General features: G+C 44.4%; 1 protein-coding gene across 18 annotated transcripts in view; it reads left to right on the plus strand.

Moving 5' to 3' along the window:
* Apbb2 (amyloid beta precursor protein binding family B member 2) overlaps positions 1 to 19,711 on the plus strand; it is a 383,293-nt gene that overhangs the window by 129,277 nt on the left and 234,305 nt on the right. For 15 of the 18 annotated variants that reach the window (XM_063273105.1, XM_063273114.1, XM_039092527.2 and 12 more), the window contains one exon: positions 8,148 to 8,303. The gene's annotated coding sequence lies outside the window, so the exon portion shown is untranslated. Of the gene's footprint in view, positions 1 to 7,888; positions 7,957 to 8,147; positions 8,369 to 19,711 lie in introns of those variants that run through there. The other 3 variants (XM_063273103.1, XM_063273108.1, XM_063273102.1) reach the window with 2 other exon arrangements.

The raw sequence follows: 19,711 nt of genomic DNA on the forward strand, positions 1-19,711 counted from the left end.
TTTCTCTTGTTGGTATGACAACATACCGACTGGAAATGAGTCCAGGGCGGAAGGCTTTCTTTTACCTCTCAGTTTGATGGTGGCTGTCACTTTGTGTCTCTGAGCTTATTCTAGCTCACAGTTCCAGAGTTCCACCCATCATGGAGGGGAGACCAAAGCACAAGGAACCCGGTGGAGCTGTTCATCATCGCATTCAGTAGGAAGCAGAGCATGATGAATGGCTACTGCCAGTCAGTTCCCTTCTCCGTTCCTCCAGTCCAGATCCCAACCTCCAAATACCTACTTACGGTCAGCATAGCTTATTACAGTCAATATAATTTCCTGCAAGCACACCCAGAGGCCTGTCCCCGAAATGGTTCTATTGCCATCTCTCAAGGTGACAGTTAACTCACCCATCACAACAGCCTATGGAATCATGCTGCCCACAGCAGTCAACCCATTCTAGATGATCCCCTACAGGTGTGGTTCAGCTCACAGGCATGCTCAGCGACCTTCTAGGTCAGTGGTTCTCAACCTTCCTAATTCTGCAATGCTTTAATATGGTTCCTCATGTTGTGGTGACCCCCAAACCATAAAATTATTTTGTTGGTACTTCAAAACTGTGATATTGCTACCGTTATGAATTGTAACGTAAATATCTGATATACAGGATATCTAATATTCAGCCTCTGTGGGGGTCATGACCCACAGGTTGAGAACTGCTGTTCTAGCTGATTGCAGATCCTCTCAGCTTGGCAGTCAGCACTAAACATCACAGGGTAGGATGAAGCTGTTTGAACACTTTAATATTCTAGTGGTCAGGTGGGAAGGAACCCATAAAAGAACAATTGGACAGGTAGTGGAGAACCAGAAGTAAGATAGAATCTTGGGTGCAGGGTGAGAAGGTGAGGTGCTGTGGAGATGGATAAAGTAAGATTTAAATCTTGGAAATAATCACCTACTTGTGCTCTTTATAGAGGATTCACTGAAATCCCAAAGCCCCCAATAAGTGGGAAGGCTTCATGAAGGAGTTGCATTTGGACTGGGATTTGAGGGATGATTCATTGGCATGCTAGTCTTCCTGTCTCCCTCCACCGCAGTTACCCAGTCTCTGAGAGTGGTAGCCAGCCATTCCACTACTGAGCCACATCTCTGCCCCTTAGTTGGAAGACAATGCAAAGAACTACAGATCTGACCAAATATGTCAGCATGCTTGAAGTAGACTCCATTTATTATAAAGGTAGGGTCTGATTTATTATAGAATTCTCATACCACCTTCAATTAGTACTTTTGGTAAGTCAGTAAGATGAGTAGTCATATGGCATCATTAGACTGTAGTAGAAAAGATACTGAGAGTCCGCTGCTAAGAGTTTATTTGATCAGAGCACCAAGAAAACATGGCTGGGGATAAGACTGAGTTGAAGACTCATGTAACAGTCAAGTCATCTGACCAACCCATGCCTCAAAGTTGGTTGTTCAAAGTAGTCATTGTTATGCTCCTGTAATAGGGTAGATGTGATGATGACTGAGAAACACTAGTCAAGCAGTCCTATTGTTACAGGAAGAACATTTCCATACCTTTTCTCTCATGGCAAATGAATTCTGTGAGTCAGTGGCCCCATGACTGTCTCAATGTTATTTGTGGGTAAGGGAGGGAATACTGATTCCTAGGCATTGGCTGTGACCTGCTGTGCCAAGCTGACTTTGTGGTTTGGGGAATTCTTGCTCTGGACTTGATAGTGTCTTAGTCAGTTCTTTTCTCCCCTTCTTTTTTCCAGTGTTGGGGGTCAGTCAAACTCAGAGCATCAGAGATGCTAGGCCAGTGATCTTCCCACAGGGCTAGCATTTTGATCACTTTTTGTTGGATGTTTCCTTTCTTCCTCGCTGTACTTCCTGTTGAATACTGGCTCGCAGTAGGTTTCAGGTGTGTGGACTAATATTAGTCTAAATTAATGTGTGCTCATTTCATATCTTTCTCTTTCACCAGCTCTTTCCCTTCCAACCCATATTGAATTTTTGGACAATAGGGATGACTATGTCTTGGGCAGCCTAGTTCTCTGGACTTTTTTTATTTTAAGTTAAGTAAAACAGATTTTTAAAAATAGAAACTTTGCTAAGACAGCCATTTGGCATGTTAAAAATTGAACTTGAATTTAGTTTCTAAAATAAATACTTTTAGAAATGCTTCTAAAATAACTGATATGCCCCTTGTTAAAACTGGGGTTGTTGTCGTTGTTGGGGTTGGATGAATTCCAGCATTCTTTCTTTTTCCTTGGGAGTGAGGGAGGGGATGTGGAGGAGTGTTATACTCCATGCCAACACACACACACACACACACACACACACACACACACACACACACACAGAGTCGTGCACTGTATTCTACTGTATTCTTTCTAATGTGCCTTCCATATAGTGGCGGCTGTTTGGTTGTATTGTAGAATAGGCCTTGAAGATCAACATAAAAAGTAATTACTGCTTTCAGACAAGTTAGAACGTTACTGTTAACACTTTCGCTTGGAGAGTTTGCTTATTAAAAAAACCATTGTACTGTAACCAAAGCAGCATGAGTGGGCCTGTGTATTTGGAACATGTATATTGTCTGTAGCTACATTTATATCTGTCTCATTTCCATTTGTGACCTGAGTGTTACCAAGGCCATCAGTGTGACCATGGATTTTGAGAGTATTCACTGGAACCTTGTAGGCTCACACAACTGAAGACAGTGACTCACCTCTCCTAGAATTTACCAGTAGTCAATAATTCCCAGGAAGGGGTAGAGCCCTTTAAGCTCCGCCCCAAGTCTTTGACTGATTGTTGACAGGGCCAGTCTGTGCTGGCCCAGTGCAAGTAACAACAGTTGCTGTGAGTCTGTGATTGGGAAGGCTGTCGCATGCCCAGAAGGTAGCATTTTGCATCTTTCTCTCTTTCTTCTGACTCTCACATTCTTCCCAACCTTCTACTGTGTTCCCTGAGCCTTCCTTTAAGGGGATGGTAGAAGTGTCCTGTGTATATTTCATCGTTCAGTTGTCACATATTCTTAGCACCTTGAGTAGCCAGAGTCTGCAGTCACTTGCAGAGTGAGATACTATGCCACTTTAGCTAAGCAGTGGTAAGGTAACCACCAGGGCCTGTGACTTTCCTCACCGTGAGTTTTTGACTCACTTCACAGTACTAGGCATGGTTTCTCTTCCCTCGTATGGGTCTCAGGTTTAATCAGAGAGCAGTTAGGTACACTGCGTCAGCTATGGCACTATTGCACTGCGTCAGCTATGGCACTATTGCACTGCGTCAGCTATGGCACTATTGCACTGCGTCAGCTATGGCACAAGTGAGCTCACATTTCCGAGAAGGTTGTATTCTGCCTCGGAAGAGGCTGTGTGACTTTTTCTCGGTGTCTGCACAGCACCGACTCTGGCAGCACTGTAGCTTCTTGGTAACTGTTTGTTGATTGACATGGTGCTTTGCAGTTTCTACCATGCCGTCTTAATTGGTTCCAATAATTGGTGCCTTTAAGAGCCTGGCTGATACCATCACCCTGGTTCAATGAACGTGAAACCAAGGATTAACCAAGTTAGTTCTCTCACAGGGTCTTGGGTCATAAGTAGCGGAGCTAGAACTACAGGCTCTAAATATTGTGACTTCCATACGCTTTCCCAAATAGCTTCTGAATATTGGTTAGCAGAAATTTCTCTCTGCTTTCCCCAGTCGAGACCCTCTTTATTTCAAACTATGGCAGAGAGAGTTAGTAATGCAGTGTCTTCCAAGTGGTACATCATCATCACCAATCACATGCTCTCCTGGGTGCCAGTGTGGATCATTTACAGGAGTCTTCTGGGTTACCTGTGGTAGGGGCCTAGGAGAACACTTCATCATGGTGGTGGTAGGGATTTAAACTAGTGTTCCTTTCAAACAACTTGTGTTTGTTTTTCATTCATTTGAAATGTAAATTAATCAGCACCAACAACCCGTTATTCTATTTACTTATTATTTATTTATTGTGGGTGTGTGTTTTGCATGTACACACGCCTGTGCACTCCACTGATGTGTGCGGTGGCCAGAGAAGGAGGTTGAGCATCCTGCTGTATCATTCTCTAGCTGAACCTGGAGCTGGGCTGGTGGCATTCCTCCTGTTTTTGTCCCTCTCCCCTTCCTCCCTCCCCCTTCCCCCCACCCCGTCCACCTCCAGCCCCCCACCCCCAGCACTGTGGTCATAGATGAAACATGGCCGTGCCTAGCCTTAGCATGGGTGCTGGGAATCTCAATTTAGGTGGCCAGACATGCTCAGCCAGTGAGCCATCATCACTCAAGCCTCCAATCTGAGTTCTTCAAATCACACTCTAATGGCTCTGAGAGGTCCATTCTCCAGCTGCTCTTTCTTGTCTTGCATGCCTGGTCATTTTGAGGTAGAAATTTAAGCAGTAATAAATGAGTTCTGCTGACGGTTCTGGAATCTTGCCCAGGAAGCAGAAATCTTCCACAGGATACTAGACGAGGAAGAGAAAAATGCTGGCCCAACATTCAGGCCCCCAAAGGGTAGAGATTCCTGGGTGGACATTTTGTCAGAGCCATGTAGCTGCAGCCCAAGCCCCAACAGCACATAGCCAAGATGCCGGCATTCAGGGCACCTTATCTCACGTCACTCTCGTTTTTGTTTGGGCATCTACCGAGAGAGATAATTTGGTAACTCCACTTTGCAGTTGGTACGTCAGCGTTCTAACCAGACTGCTAAATTTGAACCATGACATTCTCTGACAGATGACTGTAAGGCATTGCTAGATCATGACTTGTCACACAGCAATGGTGATCACACAGCTCTGGTGCCCTTGGAAAACATCAGCAAGAATGTCAGCCCTTTTGCTTGTGTGGACTTTGGGCTTTAGTATTAGAGCTGAGGCGCTGACTGAGGGAAACAGCTAATGGCCCCTGCTGTGTTCTCTCATGGGTGCAGCCATGTGTGGATGGTGGGGGTGTGAGTAGAGCAGTGGTTTTGGGTAGAAAACAAGCTTTCCTCCTTTCATTGTCATCCAGCACCAGCCAGAGCCTTTGTGCTCTTCTCTGGGTGTGACTGAGCCGGGCATCCCTGTTGCTGCTCCCTCACACCTGAGGCTTTTGTTATCCCCATGACACAGTAGGAGGAGGAGGTAGGAGAAGGGGCTGGGAAGGCCCCCTCCAAGGACTTTCAGGGAACGGTTGAATTGGTCCTTGCTGTGTCTCCCTGTGCCCTTCAAGCTAGCCATACTCTACGAGAATCTTAGGCATCTGATGCACACGGATGGGCCTTGCGAGCGAGCGGACAGCTTAGCAGAAGCAGAAGTGGTTTTGTTTCAAAGAAATGGCTCTGAAGGACAGGAAGAAGGTACTTGCTTCTCTGAGTCGCACAGATCATTTTTTTTTTGTTTTTGTTTTTGTGTCTTGTTTTTCTTTTCTAAATTGCCAATGTCTTTTCCTTAATGTTTCTATGATTTTAGAGGCATACGCCTACGACTTGTTACCAAAATCACTTACTCTTTGTTTGTTTGTTTGTTTGTTTGTTTGTTTGTTTGAGAGGGTTTCTCTGTGTAGCCCTGGCTGTCCTGGAACTCACTTTGTGAACAAGGCTGGCTTCAAACTCATAGAGACCTGGGAGGAAAGGTGCGCCACCAAGTGAGTCACTTACTCTTAATACAGGCGAGCATGTGTCTTTCCTGCCTCTCGCAGGTGGCAGGTGGTGTGGTACAGGCATAGTTGTATCCTGCTGAAAGCCTTGCTTTGAACTGGAGGGATTGTCCTGTTATTAATGAAGCCAGCACTAGGACCAGAAAGCTCTCAGCTTGATGGGCAGTGTCTGTTGAGGACACCTGCCACCACTGCACAGTATAGCCATTGTTCCTTCTGTGAGAGCATTGTGGGCAGAGCTGTGGAGTTGAAACCTCTTTTGTCTTCCTGCCTGCATTTCGGCTTCATTTGAACCCGTTCCTGTCCATTCTGACTTTACTGTTCCACATTTAACATGTTTCTTCTGAGGTGCATGTGAGGTGTCTCAGTGGGGGAGGAGTCTGTGCAGGGTCAGAGTGGAGAGGTCAGAGTTTTCAGGACTTACCACTTCCTCGAGGTTTGGCAGAGGGAAAGCCTTTGACCTCTCTGGACATGGGCTGTCTGGAGTGAGTGTTGTCATCAAGGCCCCCAGGGTGGATTCTACCCTGTGTTCTGTTTTGTAGGATGCTTAGAGCATCCGGACAGAGTAACTTAGAGGATCCTGTGAAGCAGTTAGATCTTCCTAGGAGGTCAGTTAATTAAAGGATGGATGTGCAGCACACCAGTGAGAGTGACATTTGGATAGGATTTCTGCCTGCTAACTTTATGGACTAGAACAAGAAAATGCGTTTCTAGGAACGTTCTGTTTGTTTGTCAGCCCTCAAGTGTTCCTAGACACTGGGGTTTTGAATTTCTAAGTGAAATGCTACACAGTGATGCCCTTTCAGTGGACTGCCTGGGACCCAGGAGTATTACAGATATCTATATTTTTTTCCTAGTTTTGAGGTATTTACATAATGAGCTATCTTGAGGATAGGATCCAACTGTAAAGAAAAATTTATCTCTGTTTTATGGTACCATATACATACCTGAAGGTCAATTTATGTAATATTTTGAAGACTTTTCTGTATGAAACAAAGTTTCAATAGTGTGGAATTTTCCACTTAAGGTTCTGTGTTGGCATTGGAAGCATTTCAGGTTTTAGAATATTTTTAACTTTTGAAAACATCAGAGATGACCAGGCTATCCCGAGTTTAGACTTCATTTATTAGCCTTTATTATTCAGATAAATGGCAATCTGCAGAGGAGGCTGATAAAGTGATAGGTGTCCCATTCTTGCTCTGCATTCTCAAAATCTTTTTAAGAACTTTAATTGTGGAAACCATGTATGATAATTGTATAAAACTAGAACATATCAAAAGGGAAATATAAGTATATTCTAGAAATGCTTTTATTCATGCCCTGATGTCTTTCGAGTATTTCATAGGATAATCCGTACTTATATGATTTGCTGCCTTGCATTTTTTGTTTTTGGGGACTGAAGTGTCAAGATTAATATGATACTATTTTCGGCACATTTGTGATGGGTTGATGGATCCCATTTGACTTACCAACGAGAACTGTAGACTGATCTCTGATAAATTGATCTCTGATAGATTGATCTCTGAAAATAGCATTGGTTCTGCTCCTCCTCACATAGGATTTCAATATTGAGAATGTATAGATGTTATCATAGCTACTAGTATAATTAATTACTGCTCGAGAACTGCTGTCAGAAGACGGTCCCATTTGCCTTTTTGGAGCTGAAATTGCCAGCCTCAGTATTAGTGAGCATCAGACATTTTAACAGTTTGTCTGAGTGTCTTTTACCACTCAAGCCAAAGTGTGGTTGTGTAGTGGTAAAGTAATTAATGGCTTGTTTTTATGGAGACATGCATTTGATAATACTTACCGATACAGCGCACATTTGAAAATACTTATGGCTTATTTGCTGAAGATTGGTTTTACACAATAATTTTCCCTATTGGGAAACAAAAGATGATTAGTGTTGGCTTTGTTATTCAACCCATGAAATTGTGGCCCTTTTCACATTGCAATGCAAATGCGTTCTGATTCCTAAACTACACAAAGCTTTCTTTATGGTCTCTGCTTTGGTGTCTTCACGGTGTCCTTTGAAGTTCTGAAATGTTTTTCGTGTTTGATTGAGATTAAGTCTGGGTTTCATTTTGTTTCTTGAAACATATTGAGCAAGTTAATTTTCTATTTCAGTTCCTCAGGGGAATCACTCCAGGCCTCTGTGTCCCAGGCCCTGCCAGAACATTCCTGTGGTTTTCCATGGGGCAGATCAGTGTGTTCATGAAACTTTAGTTGTAGCTTGTGCTTTCCGTGGTTAATTAAAACGCCAGGCTTTAAAAATCACCAGTCAGAGACTCTTTTCAGTAGGCCTCGCTTGTGCTTAGGGTACCTACAAGACCTGTTTCTGTTCATTAATATTTTAACCCTTTTGAAGTAGTTGTTTGGGTTATATTGGGGCGGGGGGAGGAAGGGGAAGAGAGACAGAGAGACAGAGAGCGAGTGAGTGAGCAAGCGAGCGTGCTCACACGAATGAGAATATCAGGCCTACTAATGGCTTTTTGTCTTTGTCCCGCCAGGTTGGAGTGTCTGCTGGGGACTCACTGTACTCTCTAGCCAAGCATGCTGTGGTCAGATCTGCCCAGCCCTGGAATAGAAACCTTTGCCGGATGGAAAATCCACAAAAGAAAGCTCTTGTGAAAAGCTGATTCTGACATTGACTTAAGTGCGCCCAGGTTGGTGTTAAAGAAGCTGCTGGAGAAACTGGATCTGGTTGGGGGTGTGGTTTTGTGTTCGTTCTGTAAGTATTTTTGAGGCAGTCCTAAGTGGTCATGGCCATTTATTTGAGAGATTCCCAGATTCCCATCAGTAAGGTCTTCTGAGTGCAGGATGTTGATTTCTTTCCTTTTCTGCCCTTTGTCCCCTTCATCCTCTCTCCTCTTCCCTTTCTCTCTCACAGAGAGGAAGTTCTTCAGTACAGCTATGGACAAAGCTACAACCCGAGGCCACTCACGACAGCCTCAGCAGCCCTGGCTTGGTAGGAGAGAGAAAGCTGCATCCTCCCTCGAGGCCTTAGTACTCATCTAGGTTCATACTTGGGTGGATGGCTTACTTCTCTTGGCATTCCCGGCTGTTCACACTTTGTTGGGGTTTTTTTTTTTCCTACCCAAACAAAAACTACTGACCCATCCGTTTTCTGCAGCATGTACATTTGGCATTAGGATGTTCATATAGAAAGGAAGTGCCTCCACTATAGGTGTCTAAATAAAAGTATAATAATAGTTCTGTGTATCAGGAAGCAATGTAGAGAGTCCGTTCTGCAGAAGTGTGCATACAGGGACAGTTACAGGGGCAGCTGTCAGTGGCCAGGCACTCAGTACAGACACCAGAGAGCATGGACTGGCCTCACTAACTCCACATTCTTGATACGTCACCCAGAATTCCCCTGGGTAATTCCCTTTGCCTTACTTCTAGCCTCTGGAGAAGAGGACTCTGAGTCGCTCTGGGCTGTGATATAGGCCTGTCCAGTTATGGTCGGAGTGGTTAGTGTTTGGAGGCCTCAGAACTGTCACTGAGCAAAATTGAGAAGAGCTTCTTCTTTTTGTGAGGTTGCTAAGCTGCAGCTTCTGGAGGAAACTTCATGAACATTAAGTTGACTAGGAGGAATAATAGCAGAGAGATAGATGCGGGGAGGGGCAGAAGTTGAGGAAGGAGGGACACATGAATATATATATATATATATATATATATATATATATATATATATATACACACACACACACACACACACACACACACACATATATAAAGCTTCCCAGATATACATGTATGAATAGCCACACACATGTACATATATATACATAAAAGCATACCTGTACATACAATACATATATACATACAAGCACACACATATACCTACAGACAAATGTCTATGTATATATAAATATATATATATATATTTATATTTATCACATGTACACATATACACAGTAGAAGTAAAAAGGCACACATAGACATGCACACATTCTAACACATTCACAAAAACACACACGCATGTGCCTATGTGTTTGCATACAGAGCTTTCACCCCCGAATCAGCCCCAAAGCAACATCTGCTTCACTTTATAGACAGATTAGATGGTGGGTCAGGTGACCATTGTATCTAAGACACCCTGATGGCAGTGGCTTCTGGCCTGTGAGGTCTCAAAGGAAAATGGCTGTGGGGTGGTGTCTGTTTTCACGGGGTTGAAGTGCAGAGGACAGGCCAGTGTGGAGCTAGTGCGCTGGGTGGAAGCATTACATCTCCAGAGTGGAACAGGTTGCATGGAAGCAGGGGTGAAAGTCGGTTCTGGGTGGTGGAGGGACTGGCAGAGGGAGCCGTCAGAGGAGAAATGGGAGTTCGGTTTCAGGAACAGTTAAAAATCTATTTAACTCAATTACTTGCTTTTCGAGTCTAAAAGGAAGCTTCCCAGAGCCTGTACTTAGAGCAAATTGCTGATAAGGAAGATAATTCCTTATGCTGGCAGGGGTGTCTTATTTACTGTAAATACAATGGCTGGGGAGCAGCCAAATGAGAGGTTGTCAGGAAGCTGCCCAGAGTTGAACAACCCAGGCAGGGCTGCTGCTCTCACCAAACCTCATCTGGCTTCCATCCCAGCCAATCCAAGTATACCACTGATGTGTGAAGCTGCCCCATCCCCAGGCCTGTGAACATGAGACTTTATTTTCCTTATTTGATTTTTTTTTGAAATAATTAGCATGACTTACTTATTTAAATTTAGTAGACTTCTTCAGGGGATAAGTTTAGGCCTTAAAGGAATTGGGCAGAAAATACAGTTTCCATAGAACTGTCACTGCCTTTCCTGTTATGTATGTCTTGTATTACTTAGGCACATTTATTAGTTTTGATATCATTTATTAAAGTTTGAGATTTATGTTAAGCTCACTCCTTGTATTGTATATATTTTTTTTCTTTTTTGTGTGGTTTGTATGTTCTGCAGCCTTTGATAATATATCTTGACATAGGTAGTATTGTACTGGTTAGTTTTTGTCAACTTGACACAAACTAGAGACACCTAGGGGAAGGGAACCTCATCTGAGAAATGGTCTCCATCACATTGGCTGTGGGCATGGCTGTGTGCATGGTTGTGGGACATCTTTTTGATTGCTAATTGATGTATGAGAGCCAGGTCCACTGTGGGCGGTGTCATTTCTGGGGTGTATAAGAAAAGTAGCGAAGCTGTGATTTTTCCTTACTGTTAATTGCGTTCTGAATGTAAAACCAGCCTTCTGATTGTGGCCACATGGGCGCTATCGCAGCATTAAGAGCGTTGGTTGTTTTCAGGGTTCAACTCCCTCACTTGTGTGTTAAGTTTATTCCCGAGAGATTTGTGTTGCTGCTCTTTTGCATGCCTTTACAAATAGAGCTTTTAAAAATTTCATTTTCAGATTATATGCTATTCATAGATAGAAGCACAGTTGATTTTTGTAATGACCCTGTTTGTGACAACCACATCAAGCATGTTTTTAAATACTGATAGTGTTTAATAGGGTGTGTGGTTTTCTTTTTTCTCCTTTAAAGGCTGTATCATATCTAGTTGGATACCAGCATCCACTTCTGTACTTTCTTCAGGGAAATGGCTATTCATTGTCTGCTGTTACACTGGGTTGTTTTTCTTTCTCTTCCTCTCTCTATGTATATAGTTTTGATATAAAATTCATATTCAGTCCCTCCAGCACCTAATCGCTGACTGCCTTCATTAATTTTCTTGATGGAGTCTCTCCTCTACGTCTCTCCTAGTTAGGATTACTATTCTTATAATGAGACACCATGAGCAAAAGCAACGTAGGGAGGAAAGGGTGTATTCGGCTTTTGCTTCCACATCACTGTTCATCTCTGAATTCAAACTGGGCAGGAACCTTGAGGTAGGAGCTGATGCAGAGGCCATGGGTGGGTGCTGCTTACTGACTTGCTCCCCATGGTTTGCTCAGCCTGCTTTCTTGTACTCCCAGGACCACCAGCCCAGAGATGGCCCCCACAGTGGGCTGAACCTTTCCCCATCTATCACTAATTAAGGAAAAGCCCTCAAGCACACCTACAGCAATGTAAGATGTAATTTTTTATGGAGGCCGCTTCTTAAGCAAGACACTCTCTTTTCTGATGGCTGTAGCCTGTGTTCAGTTGTTATCAGACTAACCAATACAATGCCCTGCAGTGACGTGATGTAAATTTCAATTAATTTTAAATTACATCCACATAGGAAACTATATATGTGTAATGTTTTTACTGATGATTTCCTCAATGGCTAGAAAGTTTTGATGACAATGAAGTTCAGTTTATGGTTTTTTTTTTTCCTTCTTCATTCTCTCTCCCTCTCTTCCCCTTTCTGTCTCGGGATCTCCCTTTGTAGCAGAGGTTATCATGAAATTTGTTATTAGTCCAAGCCGGCCTCAAACTTGGGGTATTCCTGCCTCTGCCTCCAGATGGTGGTGTTGCAGGCACGGGCCAGTATAGACCTGAAGCTCCTGGCTTCAATGTCGTAAAACTCTTCGCTTTAATCGAAGCTCACAGATACCCCTGTTGCTGTTTTGTACAGAACTTTTATTCTCCTAGGCCTACATCTTAGTCTTTGATCCATTTGAGGGTATTTATGCTGGGAGTTCCAAACTGCCTTTGTTGTATTTTTTGGATTTATATTCTAGCACCATTTGCTGAGAGCACTCTTTCGTCCTTTGCTCTTCACGATACAGTTTAGAAAATCAGTTACTCGTAGGGGTACGGCTCCTCTCTGTGCTTGGTCTCTTTGGTTCTGTGCTTGTCCCTCCGACTGTGCTTTTTCGCAGGGAGGTCTTTCTGTGAAAAGATTTGAGAACCAGACTTTCATTGTGGCCTGTTTCCATTTGAAAAAAAAAAAATCGCCTTTTTTCTCAGAGACCTTCTGTCCACATTTCTTCTTCCATTTTTTTAATTCCAGTGTCTCTGAGTTTCTCTGTGATGGTGGAAGTCAGTGCAGAACCAGTCTAGGCACGTCCTCTAGAGCACTCCTATCTGCTGCTGTGTCTTCCCTTCTTCGTTTTGGTTTCGCGTCCAACCCAGCTTTTTCCATGCTGAGCTCAGTCTGCTGCCACAGAGCTATGGCCCCAGTCCTGTCTGACTTTAAGTCTGAGCAATGCTTTGCTTTTCGCAAAGATGGTAACGAATTTGTTGCCTGTTTTCTCTTTGAATAAAACATCAAAATTTCTATGACCTCTACCTTAATCCTCTTTTGGATTAAAAATATATAGGTAGTGATTCTGACCCCTCACCTGCCCTTTACTTGGAATGGTTTTTTGGGGAGGGTGTGGGGAGGCAGTAAAGTTAGGGGTCCAGAAAGATTGATCCATTGAGGTTACAGGACAGTTACATTTGCAAAGCTTCTAGGCTGTAATCATTTGTCCATAAACACAAAGTCTGGTCAATATATCCCCGTGCCCTGAGCCCGTGGAAGTATTAAGAGGTGCCTTTATTCCTAGAGACCACACTTGGTGAGTGCTCTGATAGAGCCTGGAATATTACATCTTCGGTATTTTACTTATCTTTATAGTTTCCATGTTAAATAACCCAAAATATTGGTTCCCTTTAAAAGCCACGACAGGGGGTTGGGGATTTAGCTCAGTGGTAGAGCGCTTGCCTAGTAAGCGCAAGGTCCTGGGTTCGGTCCCCAGCTCCGGAAAAAAGAAAGAAAAAAAAAAAGCCACAACAGATTCCATATGTGAGTGATGTGCCATGAATGCTTATGTATTTTAATGCAACTACTGATACAAGAACAAAGGGTGCTTTCTGGATCCTGTACTGATCTGGGATGAATAAAAGATGTAGTCTTAATTATACTGTTCCAGTATAGATCTATATTCTGACACGATAACTGTTCAAAATGGGAATTTGCAAACTAATCAGGTGCTCAGAGAAGTCTCCATCCCCAGTTTCATTCACAGGCAGGAGTAGTCCGGTGACTGTTTTCACACGGACAGCGTCTAAATGAGTAACTGATTTTAGAAAGGAGCATCAGCACCATGCTGGCCCGCATTGCAAAATTGTTCTGTGCAGTTCGCCTGCTCAGCCCCTTTTGAGAATGAGAGAAAATGGTTATTATAACTGTCATGTAGCTGACGCCCATGTGAGGACAAAATCTAGTGTCCCGGTAAGTTATTCCATACTGACTTCATAAGTTAAATTTTCTCGAGGATGCGTGACTCTTGCAGAGTTAGTCTCTGCTGTGCCTCTTTGTCTGGTGTCTGGTTCAAGTGTCTGAGTGACTAGGGAGGTTGGACAATAATTAGTGAATTTACCAAGACTTTTCTCAGAGATAAACTGCCAAGCCCAGCTCTTTGGTTCTCAATTCCTGATTCTCAGAGCAGACTGGAAATGGGCACTGATCGTGAGCAGGCATTTACTTAGGAGAGATAAGGGATACCGACTTAGATTACTTCCTCAAGTGCAATTCCATTAAATTCCAGAGGAATGTGGTAAGATGTGCTGTGGCGAAAGCTGCTGTGGGAGTTCCAAGGGGAAACAGAACGAAGCATCCTTTCCTGAGAGACAGCCAGAGTACAAGCCCTTCTCGGGTCAGGGAGGCTGTGCACATGTGGGAAGCGTTCTGTTGAGCATGCCCTGTATGCTACTGACGTGCTTCTCAATTTTGTTCTTTAAAACAGTCGTATAAGGAGACAGCATTACCTTACTTTTTAAATGGCTGCAGAAATTTAGAGACAGGCTTAGCGATATCAGTATTAGAGATGACAAGTACTTTCATTCAAGTCTTATATCTACTCATTTGAACCCAGAGCTTGACCAAGTGGCTCATCAAGTTAAGATCCCCGCTGCCAGTCCTGATGGTCTGAGTTCAATATCCCACATGGTATAAGGAGAGAACTGATTCCTATAAGTTGTTCTCACTCTCTTGCTCTCATTCTCATTCTCTCACATGACATAATTTAATAGCTGAATCCAGACTTTTCCTCACAAAGCCCATGGCGTATCCATGTAAACAATGGCACCCCTATGAAGTGCGTAGCACACAGCCAACTCTATACATTGCTATGCTTCTCTCGTTTTCTAAAGTGATAACGAGTGAGGTTTAGAAGCTCAACCATAGTAATAACTGAATCAGATACTTAGGAATTCCCAGAGACAGTGCTAAACATTTACACAGGCTAAGTCTGGGAAATTGGCCTTTTGTTATTTCTGCTCAAGTTGTGGGAGAGGTTGAGGGGGTCCGTGGGTAGGGGTTTCAAACACCTTTACCTGTGAAATGCCTCAGCTCACTCCCAGAGATGGAAATACAAATGCAGAACACTTACGAGTCTCCCTGTGTTTCCTGACTGATGTGTGTGGCCCAGCCCTGAGCTCTGTCCACCTACTGGGAGTTGCCAGAGGTGTTACAGTTGTCAGGGGGAATTGGATACTCCCACATAGCTTCTAAGACAAGGAAAGCCTATCCCTGCTGCCCAACACACCTACTGGACTGCATACCTTTTGTGGGAGCCTCAGCTTTCTTTGTGTTGGCTGCTGTGGGAGTTGTCTAGAAGTTGACAATGCAGGGACCAAGATCTTTCTCTGATAGCTCAAGGCCGTGGTCTGTCTATTGCGTTTCTGGCAGTTTCTGATGGTAGTGTTGTTAGTGAAGTATATAGTAGATGGTAATCGATCCTGTCCTTTCTTCCTGTTTTGTGTCTGCCTTCGAGAGTGTAGAAAGGACTGATGTGAAAGCCGAGCTGCTTGGGACCCTTCAGAGGGCTGTGACGACCAGCCACCAACTCTGCAGGAAGCAGCTCTCGGCTGGATTCATGGGGTCTTTGTTACCGTTTGACTTTGATGGCTATGGCTTGTCCATCAGTTTTATGATGCAGTTGGAGGCAAAGCAGGGCGGTGTGATACAAGCAGAAAGGGGACTGGCATGAGATTAAACTAACTTGTAAACCAGATGCTCTTGGACCCCACAGTCAGCAGCCATGTCTCAAACAGGCTTGCTAGACTCCGTGCCAAGGTGTTTGTCTAAGCTGTACTGTAGCATGTTTGTAAGGAGTGAGGTGGTCCTGCTTGTGTGGTGGGTTACAAAGATCCATGAAATATCAGTGCACACACATAATGAGAGGTTTTGTAAATTCATGTGCTACGAACCCCACCCCCTTTAAGGCATACATGCTAGCAGTGTGAAATTTTCACCCACTAGTACTCCAGGATGTTTCTCTTTTTCTCGTTTTCTTATTGTTTGGATTTTCTAGCCATGGCTACCATCCATCTCTTTCTCTCCCTCTCTCCCTGTCTCCCTCCTTCTCTCTTCCCTCTCCCCTCCCTCCTTCTCACTATGTTTTTCCCTAGTGTTTCTATTCAGTCTTTCTTCTCTGTAAGCACAGAGGAAGTAGGTAAGTGTGTGTGTGTGTGTGTGTGTGTGTGTGTGTGTGTGTGTGTGTGTGTGAGAGAGAGAGAGAGAGAGAGAGAGAGAGAGAGAGAGAGAGAGAGAGAGAGGGAGGAGGGGCAAAGTATGTGTTAAGTGAGTAAACATTGCCTTGAAAGCCTGCTAGGTAGAACACTGAAGACCAGGGATGTAGCTGGGAGGAGAATGCTTGCCTGCCTCCCTGCCAGGCATGAGGCTTGGGATTGACCCTTAGCACCAAGCACAGCAGCCACCTACCCACTTACCCTCTGGAGCGGAGAAACACAAAGGCAAATGTATTTGGTTAATATGACCGAAGGCCAGAGAAGCCCCTGCTGCTCAAGTGTGCAGAAGGCACCATTCTGCTCTCTGTTTGCTGTTGGAGTGGCTGGGCTTGAGCTCTGTTTGCTCTCCTGGCTGCAGAGCTGGGCTGACTCTGAGAGGTCATTCTGATTGGACGGCAGAGCTGCTTGCTGAGGAAGGCCTGCCTGCTGGGACTGGGAGTATTGACTGATGCCCAGATAAAGCCACTTCGATTCTCAATGACTGCTGCATCCAGATTTTGCATTTTTCTTAATTAAAAATCCCTAGACAAAAAACACAGGTCAAAGGAGACGAGTCCCTTGTACTCTCGTAGCAGCAACTGCATGACTGTCCCCTTAGGCATCTCTGGAAATGGTTTATTGGTTTTTCTTTGGCATGATTTTTATCCTGATTTGAATATTGAAATTTAATAATAGATGTGAAGATGGTATCTTTAGACTGTAGGCAGTGGTAGTCTAGAGAGTCAACTGTGGGCTATCCTGTACACCTCCACATTTCAGTAAGTAACATCTAATATATCATTTAAAAAATTGATGTGTGAATTTTCTAATATCGAAAGAACTTCAGAGACTTTCCAAATTCTAAAATGGTTTGATACATAGCTCAAGTGACAAGCCAATATTTTTACCCATCTATCTTTAGATGTCTATGTTAATACCTGATTTTTTCCCCCTACCTTAGTTTTGGTGGGAGTTTTGATCCCCTTGTTCTAACCATTTTTTTAAACCACAGTGCAGGAATTGTAATTCATTGGAGAGAGTAAGAGTAGTTCACATACATGTGTGTGTGTGTGTGTGTGTGTGTATACACATATATTTCGTTATGTCTATATAAGTATTTGTGGTTATGATATCACAAACAACAGCCATGGGATCCTGAAGGAGAAAAGGTGGTCATGGCTTCAGTAAATTCTGTTCTCTGTCATATCGAGTAATTAAAAAATTCAGGGCAGCCCCAGTATCTGACCAGAAAGTTGACCTGTGAGCTGAGGTGTATGGGGAAGAAGGCCCACAGCTTTCCCAGCTCTCCTAATGAGTGAGGAAGCCTGGCGTGGCCCTGTCCTCTCAAATTGCAAGGAGGACAGCGGTCTGAATTTTTATGTGACCAACATTAAAGGGCAGCGTGCTCTTGTCTAGTGACATGCTTCCTCCATAAGGATTCCATCCTTAATCACTTCCTGCACCACAGGATCTGCAGGGCCTCAGGCTTGGATGGTACATAGCTGGGGTGGGGGTGAGATCTGGGCAAGGAGGACATTAGTATGAGCTGTGCATTCTGGGAAGACATCATAGTGGACCACATGTGCCGTGACCTTTGAAGGGCCTGGAGGATCTTAAGGGAAAGGGTCACTGATAGAACTGATGGAAGGCAGAGGTTGGTAAAGGGAAGGCGTCTGAGATAATGGGCCAGAAATGGATGTGAAAACCAGGAGACTGGCCTCAGCGGGGGGTTTTGGAAAAAGTTTGTGTGGGAGAGAAGCCACCCTGAGCGGTTGGTGCCACAATGGCAGCAGCCTGTCGGTGGTGCTGCTGCTGTGTTCTGTAGTGCGAAGGTATAGGAGAGAACTCAAAACGGAGACTGCCAAGTACGGGCTACCACAGCCATCCACACTGCCACGGGCCTAATAGTTCCTTCTGCCTGGCCCAGCTGATGCCAGTGACCTCCTAGCTGACAGCTCTGATTTGATCCCTTTCTCTGTTTCTGTTTTTAATAGAATGACCTCATCAACACTCCAGGCATATATGACATTCTTTGAAAACTTAGGTTAAAGTCTCCCTCCTCATCGTAGAAGATGAAGTTCTGGTAACAGCCTGGAGGGCTCCAGTTATCTGTGGCTCTTGTGACTTTGTCTGTTATGGTCTTCTTGCCTGCTAACCACTCTATCCACGGTGCCCTTTGGACTTACTGGCCATATTCCTCCTCAGGGCCTTTGTGCTGGCTGGTATCCTCTTCTCTTGGTATCTACATGGTCACTTCCTCCCTTGCTTGAGTTTTTATTTGTGTTGCCCTGGCTTTGACTGATGCATTGGAAATGCAGACATACCCAGGGCTGATGCTCAGTCCCTAGTCCTCTTATCTGACTTCCCCTGTGGAATTTACCACCTTCCAACACTGAGTTCTAGCCTTCCGTCTTAAGTCAGTCTCTCTTTCCTCCTCTAAAAACTGTATGATATATGGCATATTATATATATTCACATGTATATATTTCCCCAGAATGTATGCAAATAGAAATTTATAAGTGTTCTAGAAGGCAGGAATTTTTCTTTGTTTTTGCCTGCCGATACGTCCCGCCACCTAGAATGGCACTTGTCAGTGCACTGAACAAATATTTATGGGAGGGCGGAATAAGGGGCCTTCAAGTGGCACTTGAGATCTACTGAGTGTTGGACACTGAACATCTGAAGGGTAAAAGAAAGCCCTACCTACCCTCAGTCAGGGGAGCCAAGGAAATTGGCTTCATACTGTGCACTCAAAGTCTGCAAGTACAGTAAAGGAATACGAGGCTTTCCTTTCTCAGCCAGCCCTAGACAGCTGCTGTGTGAACTTCCAAGGCACACACCTTGTGATGATATATTTAGAGGGGAGAAGCCATGTGAAGGACAGTGTGGAGAGGGAGCCGTTGGTGTAGTCAGAAAGGTGTAGATAGCCGGGGGTCACCTAAAGAAGAGCAGAATAGAAAGGGGGTGAGGACCAAGGGCCTGGAATGCTGTGCACAGAGGTTGGAGCTCCTGTATTTACTCCATCCCTTTCTGTATGTGTACCAGGTTCTATGCTGGGTGCTAGGTGGCAAAGGTGAGTTGGCCTTTCTTCAGTCTCTGTGTTCATTCTCTGTAGAGGCTCTCACAATATCATAGGCTATGTCGTGCCCCCTCAGAATTCATGTGTTGAAATCCTACATCACAGTGGAGGCCTGTTTGGGGGCAGGGTCTTGAAGAAGTTCAACTTGAATGAAGTTAAGGGCTGTCGAGGTGGGCTCTGTCCCGGCATGACAGGTGTCTGACAGGAAGAGGTGCTTGGGTGTGGGCGTGACATTGGGAAGATGAGAAAACGTACTGAGACAGTAACCACAGCAACCTTGCACATGCTGGAGAAAGGCCTTAGGAGAAACCTTGGACCTCAGACCTCTCAGAGTGCTGAGAAAAAGAGATTTCCATTGTTTCTGGCACTGTCCCACCTACACAGTGGTGCTTTGTGACAGCAGGGAGCTTACGGCTCCCCCAGTATCACAGCTCTTGGGGCCACACAGCTGTCCTCCTATGGGGTTCCGGGCTCCCCAGAGCCAAGAGCATGCAAGCCTGTGCCAGATTAACAGGCAGCTCTAGTTCTGCAGCTTCATTCTCCATTTCTGGTCACCATTTTTTCCCCTTGAAGCTGCATGCCAGCATTCCCATTAACCTCAGCAAC

The sequence above is a fragment of the Rattus norvegicus genome, chromosome 14, assembly GCF_036323735.1.
Source record: "Rattus norvegicus strain BN/NHsdMcwi chromosome 14, GRCr8, whole genome shotgun sequence".
Classification (NCBI taxonomy): Eukaryota; Metazoa; Chordata; class Mammalia; order Rodentia; family Muridae; genus Rattus; species Rattus norvegicus.